This window comes from Tachyglossus aculeatus, chromosome 5 (assembly GCF_015852505.1).
Source record: "Tachyglossus aculeatus isolate mTacAcu1 chromosome 5, mTacAcu1.pri, whole genome shotgun sequence".
NCBI lineage: Eukaryota > Metazoa > Chordata > Mammalia > Monotremata > Tachyglossidae > Tachyglossus > Tachyglossus aculeatus.
Genome location: NC_052070.1, coordinates 82,335,742 through 82,346,147, shown reverse-complemented (window position 1 = coordinate 82,346,147; position 10,406 = coordinate 82,335,742). Strand labels below are relative to the sequence as shown.

General features: G+C 42.4%; 1 long non-coding RNA gene across 1 annotated transcript; it reads right to left on the bottom strand.

Annotated features, from left to right (window-relative positions):
• Positions 1–1,649: 1,649 nt before the first annotated feature.
• On the bottom strand, positions 1,650–10,216 carry LOC119928192. The gene is made up of 3 exons (XR_005451056.1): positions 10,197–10,216; positions 4,855–4,935; positions 1,650–1,671 (listed from the first exon to the last, which is right to left on the bottom strand). It is a non-coding gene; the product is annotated as an uncharacterized LOC119928192 (long non-coding RNA).
• Between the last annotated feature and the right edge of the window lie 190 nt (positions 10,217–10,406).

The window sequence follows — 10,406 nt, the reverse complement described above, 5'->3', positions numbered from 1 at the left end:
AAAAGAAGTTAATCATTTATGCATTCAATCATATTGAGCGCTTACAGTGTGCAGAGCACTGTACTAAGCGCTTGGAAAGTACAACTCAGCAACAGAGACAATCCCTGCCCACAACTCCACCTTCCCTAAAACACCTCAGTCAGGGCTGTGACCTGTCTGAATTGATTTAAGCTGGAGTACCACTGTTCTGTTCTCCCCCATATGTCAGAGCAGAGTAACCAAGCAACTGAGAATAATTGGCCATTGTTTTATCATCTTTTTTAAAAAATTCCCACAAAAGAAAATCACAGTATGAAGACTCACAGGACCAATTTAGAGCTCTAACATCCTCATCATAATTCACTGGGCTGGAACTACTGCGTGAAAAATGTAAAAGCTTGATGCCATTATCTTGGGAGTGGGCACAGATAAATTCTACTCAGCTGGGTGTTTTGTGATCTTTTCTCTGTTTTTAAAGAAATAAACAGCCTTTGCTGATGAGGAACAAGGAGGGAAATCTGACCAGTAAGGATCGCTTCCTTGTTTGTTTCAATCAATCACTGGTATGTATTTAAGTGACTACTCAGTAAGAGAGAGAGAAATATATATATTACAAAAGCCAGTAGTTTAAAAAAACTTGACCAAAGGTGAAAACCCAGGACAAAACTGACCATTTGCTGTTTGTGATGACCCAGAGATCGGTTGACTCTGAACCAAGACCTGAGAAGCAGTGTTGCCTACTGGATAGAGCACAGGCTTGGGAGTCAGAGGATCTGGGTTCTAATCCTGGCTCCACTGCTTGTCTGCTGGGTGACCCTGGGTAATCAACTTCTCTGTGCCTGTTACCTCATCTGTAAAATCATCATCATCATCAATTGTATTTATTGAGCGCTTACTATGTGCAGAGCACTGTACTAAGCGCTTGGGAAGTACAAATTGGCGACATATAGAGACGGTCCCTACCCAACAGTGGGCTCACAGTCTAACAGGGGGAGACAGAGAACAAAACCAAACATACTAACAAAATAAAATAAATAGAATAGATATGTACAAGTAAAATAAATAGAGTAATAAATATGTACAAACATATACATATATACAGGTGCTGTGGGGAAGGGAAGGAGGTAAGATGGGGGGGATAAAATGGGGATTAAGGCTGTCGAATGCCATGTGGGACATGGACTGTGTCTTACCCAATTAGCTGTGTATCTACCCCATCACTTAGTACAGGGCCAGGCACATAGTAAGCGCTTAATACCATTTAAAAAAAAAAAGCTGGTACTCTGTTCCAGTCTCCATTTTCTTGAGATATCCCAGAAATACAACTCTAAATGATGAGTACCCATCCATCAAAGCTTTAACTTCCCATTTATTGCTTATTTGCATAAGAAATAAATCCCTTTCATAGGCCAACAAATATGATATATTGTGTCCAAAAGAGGAGGAGTTGAAATGTGTATGTTGTTCAGATTTATCAAAGAAAGAGGCAATCAATCAGAACATCTTGGAATTTCTACTGTCATGATGCGGTTCTCCTTGTTTCTGTCCATCTAGAGAAGCAGCAACGTGGCTCAGTGGAAAGAGCCCGGGCTTTGGAGTCAGAGGTCATGGGTTCAAATCCCAGCTTTGCCATTTGTCAGCTGTGTGACTTTGAGCAAGTCACTTAACTTCTCTGTTCTTCAGTTACCTCATCTGTAAAATGGGAATTAAGACTGTGAGCCGCCCGTGGGACAACCTGATCACCTTGTAACTTCCCCAGTGCTTAGAACAGTGCTTTGCACCTAGTAAGTGCTTAATAAATGCCATTATTATTATTACCTTCTAGGCTAAAAAATGCTCTGTTTGCTTTTGATAGCTTTTAAAAAAATTATTTCTTTGAAAGCTACGTCTACTTTTCTTTGAATGTGCTTAGTGGCTTCTTCGTACAGTGCTCTGCACACGGTAAGAGCTCAATAGATACGATTGAATGAATAAATGAAATGAACCTTAAGGGAAGTGAGCACTAAAATCCCACACCCACACTTCACGCCTCGCTCAGTTCTTATATTGTCTATCACAAAATCCCGTTGGTTCTCCTCCACAGCACTTCCCAAATCCTCCATTTCCTCTTTACCCAAATGACCCTCACCCTGGTCCAGGTGCTCGTCATATCCCAGCAAGACTACTGTACCAGCCTCCTCCCTGGTTTCCCTGCCTCCAGTTGTTCCCCACTCCAGGCCTAACCTCACTCCACTGCCAAGATGATTTTTCTAAAATGTCATTCTGTACATGTTTTAGCTTCAAAGTTCTCTTGAAATTCCACCTCTTCCGAGAGGCCTTCCCTAATTTAATTTTTCTTCTTTCAGGTCATCTCCTCACAGCTACCACCTCAGCAGTTATGCACTCACAGACATGTGTAACGCTTGTGTAAATAGTGTTTAAGCACTTATCGAACCACATATCCATCTTTCTCTTCTCTTCCTCCTAGCTGTAAATTATTTTGTCTGTCTCCCCCATCAGACTGTGAGCTCTTCAAGAACAGTGCTCATGCCTTTTACCTCTTTTTGTACTCTTGAACTAGTAGACAGTCAATACTAATGATTGCAGAAGACACCAAACCTTTCCAGGTGGTAAAGTGCTATGCAGATAAGGAAAACTTTATAAACCCGAGTGGACCAGAAAACGGCCCCTCATGGTGAATTCCAATATGAATACATGCAAGGTAATATTCCTAGGGAAAAATAATTCAAAATATACAAAGCAGTCTTTCCTCCTCAAATATGACACCACTATGAGATGTTCGTTCTAACTCAATCTTCAGTATTTACTGAATACCTAAGTGCTTAGTCAAGCACAGTAGATTTAGTAGGCATGATCTCTGATCTCCGGGAATTTAGTAATTATAATAATAATTATGGTATTTGTTAAGCACTTACTGTGCCAAGCACTGTACTAAACGCTGGGGTACATACAAGGTAAGCAGGTTGCCCCATGTGGGGCTCACGGTCTTAATCCCCATTTTTACAGATGAGGAAACTGAGGTACAGAGAAGTTATGTGGCTTGCCCAAGGTCACACAGCAGACATGTAGCGGAGCCAGGATTAGAACCCATGACCTCTGACTCCCAAACCCGGGCTCTTGCCACTAGGCTATGTTACAATCTAATAGAGAGACAAACATTAAAATAATCTGCAGAGAGGTGAAAGATATAAAGGGGATATATACTTAGTGCCTAACTAATAGGATCTGTAAGGTTTGCATGTAAATTCTACATTAGGTTGTAAACTGATTATCTTGTAACTTCCCCAGTGCTTACTACAGTGCTGGGCACGTAGCAAGTGCTTAATAAGTACCATAATTATTATAGTAGGCTGTGCAGAAGTACTGGTGTGATGGGAGGAATAGAAATTAATTGGGGAAGGCCTCCTGGAGAAAATGGGATTTCAAAAGCGCTTAGAATGAGGAGTGCTGTCTCTTGGATTTGAAGTGGGAGGTATCTTCGGGCAGGAGGAAAGGCATGAGGGACTGTCTCTATATGTTGCCAAATTGTACTTCCCAAGCGCTTAGTACAGTGCTCTGCACACAGTAAGCGCTCAATAAATACGATTGATGATGAGGAGGAAAAAGTCGAAAAAAGTACAGTGGCTAGAGAGGAACAAAGACTACAAGTTGAGGTATAGTGGAAGAAGAGTGGGTGCTTATTCAATCAATCATTTGAGCACAAAACACTGTATTTAGCACTTGGTAGCAGAACTGATCCCTGCCCTCAAGGAGTTTATAATCTAGAGGGACAGGCAGGAATTTAAAATGTAAGTCGAGGATTGCCAGTACAGTGGCATGTTCCATCTGTGCTTAGCCCATCTCTTCCTTTCCCTCTCGGTATATTTCTTTTGTATCCTCTCTAGATAACATGGGCTTTGCTACCTACAGGTATATCTGATGGGTCTCATGGGTGAAGCAAATCACAAGCAGGTTTGCTGTCCCTGACGATTTTGCACCCTTAGCAGTTTATTAGAAGCGAACATTCAGCTGTGTCAACTCTAGGCCTCTGCGCAGCGGGCCAGATCCAAGCTTCTAGGGTTTTATGACAAAATCAAAATATAATCTTAAGCTTTTTCGTTATATTCTGATGTATATCAATCAATCAATCGTATTTATTGAGCGCTTACTGTGTGCAGAGCACTGTACTAAGCGCTTGGGAAGTACAAGTTGGCAACATATAGAGACGGTCCCTACCCAACAGTGGGCTCACAATCTAAAAGGGGGAGACAGAGAGCAAAACAAAACATATTAAAATAAAATAAATAGAATAGAATAGATATGTACAAGTAAAATAAATGGAGTAATATGTACAATCAATCAATCAATCGTATTTATTGAGCGCTTACTGTGTGCAGAGCACTGCACTAAGTGCTTGGGAAGACAAGTTGGCAACATATAGAGACAGTCCCTACCCAACAGTGGGCTCAAAGTCTAGAAGGGGGAGACAGAGAACAAAACCAAACATATTAACAAAATAAAATAGAGTAGATATGTACAAGTAAAATAAATAAATAGAGTAATAAATATGTACAAACATATATACATATATTCAGGTGCTGTGGGGAATCAATCAATCAATGTTTGTACATATTTAGTACTCTATTTTATTTGTACATATCTACTCTATTTTATTTTGTTAATATGTTTGGTTTTGTTCTCTGTCTCCCCCTTCTAGACTGTGAGCCCACTGTTGGGTAGGGACTGCCTCTATACGGTATATAGTTATGTTACATGTCAAGAACACATTGGCATGCTTTTCAAAGAACTAAACATGATAAAAGTTCAATTTGATGTAAGAAATTACAAGTAGGAATCAGTCAGTGAATGAATCAAATACATCCATTGAGGGCTTACCGTGTGCAGAGCACTGTACTAAGCGCTTCGGGGAGTATACAGTTGGTATGCATGTTCCCTGGTCCACAAGGAGTTTGCAGTCTGGAGAGGGAGACAGACATTAACACAGATAAATTACAGATATGTACATGAATGCTGTGTACACAAATGCAAATACAAGAGCAAGGGTGACACAGAAGGAAATGGGAGAACTAAGAAATGAGAATTAGGGAAACAAATCTAGGTTCCGAGTGACCACTTTGATAGTGGCTCTTTCACTCCCGATTTGTCTACCTCAGAATTTGAAGGCAAAATGCAGCTTGCAAGCTATGTGTATCTTTTCTTCATTTAAAATGTCTCATGGGGGAAAGCAAGGAACCATATACTTCATTATTTATGTCACTGTCCTTTTGGGGAACTTGTCCCTAGTCAAGAACTCTCTTGCTCACCCACGCTGCTGGGCACCACTCCCCACTGACCACTGGCACCTACCCTCCTCCATCCTCTAAGAATGCCTATTCACCCCTCCCATTTAAAGATTTTTTTCTCATCTGTGGCTCTGGACTGTATTATGTTTTGGTGTTTGAGGCCATTCAGTTTGTGAGGCTTGGCCGCTCCCAAAATATTTATTGAACACATACAGTGGGGCAAGCACGTGTGCTTGGAAGAATACAACAGAAATAGAAGACGTGAACCCTGCCTTCAAGGAAGTTGCAATCTAATGGACAAGACGTACACAAAGTAATTTAGAAAGGGGAAAGAACTACTTTAATCCTTAAGTGTGCTAGTTACACCTACAGAAGCGCTACAGGCAGTTGTGAGTGTAAATTAAAGGGTGAGGTGGGGCAAAAGTATGGACAAACCAACCACAGTAGCCTTGGCAACCTCGGGAAATTAAGGACAGTACCCTATCCTGAATCTAAGAGATTTAACTGAAGAATTACCTCGCAGGTCTACCGGCTTTTCTTCATAAATTAGCTAGTGTAATTTAAAATAAGGGCAGAATCAGAGGGTTGGTGCTCTCAGAAGTCCCCGAGGCAAAGGGCTCTGACGTCTGTTGGGTGATATGCCTATAGTCAAGGCTCTGTGGAGATAGTAACCCAGTACTACAGTAATAAAAAGGAGTGTTTCTTTTTGTTTTGTGCTTTTTTGGGGGGATGGAGGGTTTAGGACAGTGAAACAGGCCCCCATTTTACCCTCCCACCATCCCTTTAGCCTCTATGTGGTTCAACTGTATTTATTGAGCTCTGTATGCAGAGCGCTGTACTAAGCGCTTGGGAGAATACACTATAACGATACAACAGACATTCCCTGTCACAAGAGCTTACAGTCTAGATGTACATCTAGAGCACCCAAAGGCTTGGACAATAATGGCATTTAGTAAGTGCTTACTTACTAAATACTTACTTACTAAGCCAATCTAATGGACAAGACATAAACAAAGTAATTTAGAAAGGGGAAAGAACTACTTCAATACTTGTGTGCCGGTTATGTACAGAAGTGCTACAGGCAGTTGTGAGTGTAAATTAAAGGGTGAGATGGGGCAAAAGTTTGGACAAACCAACTACAGTAGCCTTGGCAACCTCGGAAATTAAGTACAGTACCCTATCCTGAATCTAAGAAATCTGACTGAAGAATAGACCCATAATCTGAGAGGAAGGACGGATACCTTGTCCCCATTTTACAGATGAAGCAACTGAAACATCTAGACTGTAAGCTCTTGTGGGCAGGGAATGTCTGTTATGTCATCATAGTGTATTCTCCCAAGCGCTTAGTACAGTGCTCTGGAGAAGCAGTGTGGCTCAGTGGAAAGAGCACAGGCTTTGGAGTGAGAGGTCATGGGTTCATATCCTGACTCCACCAACTATTTTGTTTTGTTGTCTGTCTCCCCCTTCTAGACTGTGAGCCCGTTGTTGGGTAGGAACCGTCTCTATACGTTGCCAACTTGTACTTCCCAAGCGCTTAGTACAGTGCTCTGCATGCTGTAAGCGCTCAATAAATACAATTGAATGAATGAATGAACTATCAGCTGTGTGACTTTGGGCAAGTCACAACTTATCTGTGCCTCATCTGTAAAATGGGGATTAAAACTGTGAGCCCCTGTGGGACAACCTGATCACCTTGTAACCTCCCCAGCACTTAGAACAGTGCTTTGCACATAGTAAGCGAGAAGCAGTGTGGCTCACTGGAACGAGCCCGGGCTTTGGAGTCAGAGGTCATGGGTTCAAATCCTGGCTCCGGCAATTGTCAGCTGTGTGACTTTGGGCAAGTCACTTCACTTCTCTGTGCCTCAGTTCCCTCATCTGTAAAATGGGGATGAAGACTGTGAGCCCCCCGTGGGACAACCTGATCACCTTGTAACCTCTCCAGCCCTTAGAACACTGCTTTGCACATAGCGCTTAACAAATACCATCATTCTTATTCATTCATTCGATCGTATTTACTGAGCGCTGACTGCGTGCAGAGCACTGTACTAAGCGCTTGGGAAGTACAAGTTGGCAACATATAGAGACGGTCCCTACCCAACGACGGGCTCACGGTCTGGAATATTATTATTATTATTACAGAGCTCAATAAATACAGTTAATTGAGCCACATGGAGGCTAAGAGGAATGGTGGGAGGGAAAAGTGGGAGCCTATTTCAAAGGGTAGAACATCTCATTCTTCAGGCTGTACGTTAGGCATTGCGGCACAGTGATGCTGAACCGCTCTGCCCTAACTACTGCGTTTACTATTCTATTTATTTTATTTTGTTAACATGCTTCGTTCTGTTGTCTGTCTCCCCCTTCTAGAGTATTCGTGAAGTGTTCCATATTTTTACATATTTACTATTTTATTTATTTTATTTTGTTAATATGTTTTGTTTTGTTGTCTGTCTGCCCCTTCTAGACTGTGAGCCCGCTGTTGGGTCGGGGCTGTCTCTATATGTTACCAACTTGGACTTCCCAAACGCTTAGTACAGTACTCTGCACACAGTAAACGTTCAATAAATGTAAATGAATGAATGAACTTGTACTTCCCAAGCACTTAGTACAGTGCTCTGTACACAGTAAGCGCTCAATAAATACGATTGAATGAATGTGAGCCCATTGTTGGGTAGGGACCGTCTCTATATGTTGCCAACTTGTACTCCCCAAGTGCTTAGTACAGTGCTCTGCACACAGTAAGCACTCAATAAATATGATTGAATGAATGAACTTGTACTCCCCAAGCGCTTAGTACAGTGCTCTGCACACAGTAAGTGCTCAATAAATACGATTGAATGAATGAACTTGTACTTCCCAAGTGCTTAGTACAGTGCTCTGCACACAGTAAGTGCTCAATAAACACGATTGAATGAATGTGAGCCCGTTGTTGGGTAGGGACCGTCTCTATATGTTGCCAACTTGTACTTCCCAGGCGCTTAGTACAGTGCTCTGCACACAGTAAGCGCTCAATAAATACGATTGAATGAATGTGAGCCCGTTGTTGGGTAGGGACCGTCTCTATATGTTGCCAACTTGTACTTCCCAAGCGCTTAGTACAGTGCTCTGCACACAGTAAGCGCTCAATAAATATGATGGGATGAATGAATGAACTTGTACTTCCCAAGCGCTTAGTACAGTGCTCTGCACACAGTAAGCGCTCAATAAATACGATTGAATGAATGAATGAACTTGGACTTCCCAAGCGCTTAGTCCAGTGCTCTGCACACAGTAAGCGCTCAATAAATAAGATTGAATGAATGTGAGCCCGTTGTTGGGTAGGGACCGTCTCTATATGTTGCCAACTTGTACTCCCCAAGCGCTTAGTCCAGTGCTCTAAACACATTAAGCGTTCAATAAATACAATTGAATGAATGTACTTGTGCTTCCCAAGTGCTTAGTACAGTGCTCTGCACACAGTATGTGCTCAATAAATACGATTGAATGAATGACTGAACTGGTACTTCCCAAGCGCTTAGTACAGTGCTCGCACACAGTAAGCGCTCAATAAATACGATTGAATGAATGAATGAACTTGTACTTCCCAAGCGCTTAGTCGAGTGCTCTGCACACAGTTAGCGCTCAATCAATCAATCATATTTATTGAGCGCTTACTGTGTGCAGAGCACTGGACTAAGCGCTTGGGAAGTACAAGTTGGCAACATATACAGTCCCTACCCAACAGTGGGCTCACGGTCTAAAAGGGGGAGACAGAGAACAAAACCAAACATACTAACAAAATAAAATAAATAGAATAGATAGGTACAAGTAAAATAAATAGAGTAATAAATATGTACAAACGTATATATATATAAATACGACTGAATGAATGTGAGCCCGCTGTTGGGTAGGGACCGTCTCTATATGTTGCCAACTTGTACTCCCCAAGCGCTTAGTCCAGTGCTCTGCACACAGTAAGCGCTCAGTAAATACGACTGAATGAATGAATGAATGTGAGCCTGTTGTTGGGTAGGGACTGTCTCTATATGTTGCCAACTTGTACTCCTCAAGCGCTTAGTCCAGTGCTCTGCACACAGGAAGCGTTCAATAAATACGATTGAATGAATGTACTTGTACTTCCTAAGTGCTTAGTCCGGTGCTCTGCACACAGTAAGCGCTCAATAAATACGATTGAATGAATGAATGAATTTGTACTTCCCAAGCGCTTGGGAAGTCCAAGTTGGCAACAGAGAGAGACAGTCCCTACCCAACAGTGGGCTCACAGTCTAGAAGGGGGAGACAGAGAACAAAACCAAACATACTAACAAAATAAAATAAATAGGATAGATAGGTACAAGTAAAATAAATAAATAGAGTAATAAATATGTACAAATATATATATATATATAAATACGACTGAATGAATGTGAGCCCGTTGTTGGGTAGGGACCATCTCTATATGTTGCCAACTTGTACTCCCCAAGCGCTTAGTCCAGTGCTCTAAACACAGTAAGCATTCAATAAATACGATTGAATGAATGTACTTGTACTTCCCAAGCGCTTAGTACGGTGCTCTGCACACAGTAAGCGCTCAATAAATACGATTGAATGAATGAATTTATACTTCCCAAGCGCTTGGGAAGTCCAAGTTGGCAACATATAGGGATGGTCCCTACCCAACAGTGGGCTCACAGTCTAGAAGGGGGAGACAGAGAACAAAACCAAACATACTAACAAAATAAAATAAATAGGATAGATATGTACAAGTAAAATAAATAAATAAATGGAGTAATAAATATGTACAAATATATATATACGACTGAATGAATGTGAGCCCGTTGTTGGGTAGGGACCATCTCTATATGTTGCCAACTTGTCCTCCTCAAGCGCTTAGTCCAGTGTTCTGCACACAGTAAGCGCTCAATAAATAGGATTGAATGAATGAATGAATGAACTTACCCCCAACCTCCTCCTCCTCGCACCTGTGGGGAGCGACCTCCCCAAGATGGCTGCCGCGCCCTCCCGCCCGAGTCCCGCCCCCCCGCCCGTCAAACGGCCGCCGCGCTCCCATTGGCTGGGGGCGCCGGGGCCCGCGGGGCGATTGGTCGGTCCGCGCGCGGTGGGCGGGACCAGGGGCCGGAAGTAGGGGGGAGCCGAGCGAGGGCCGGG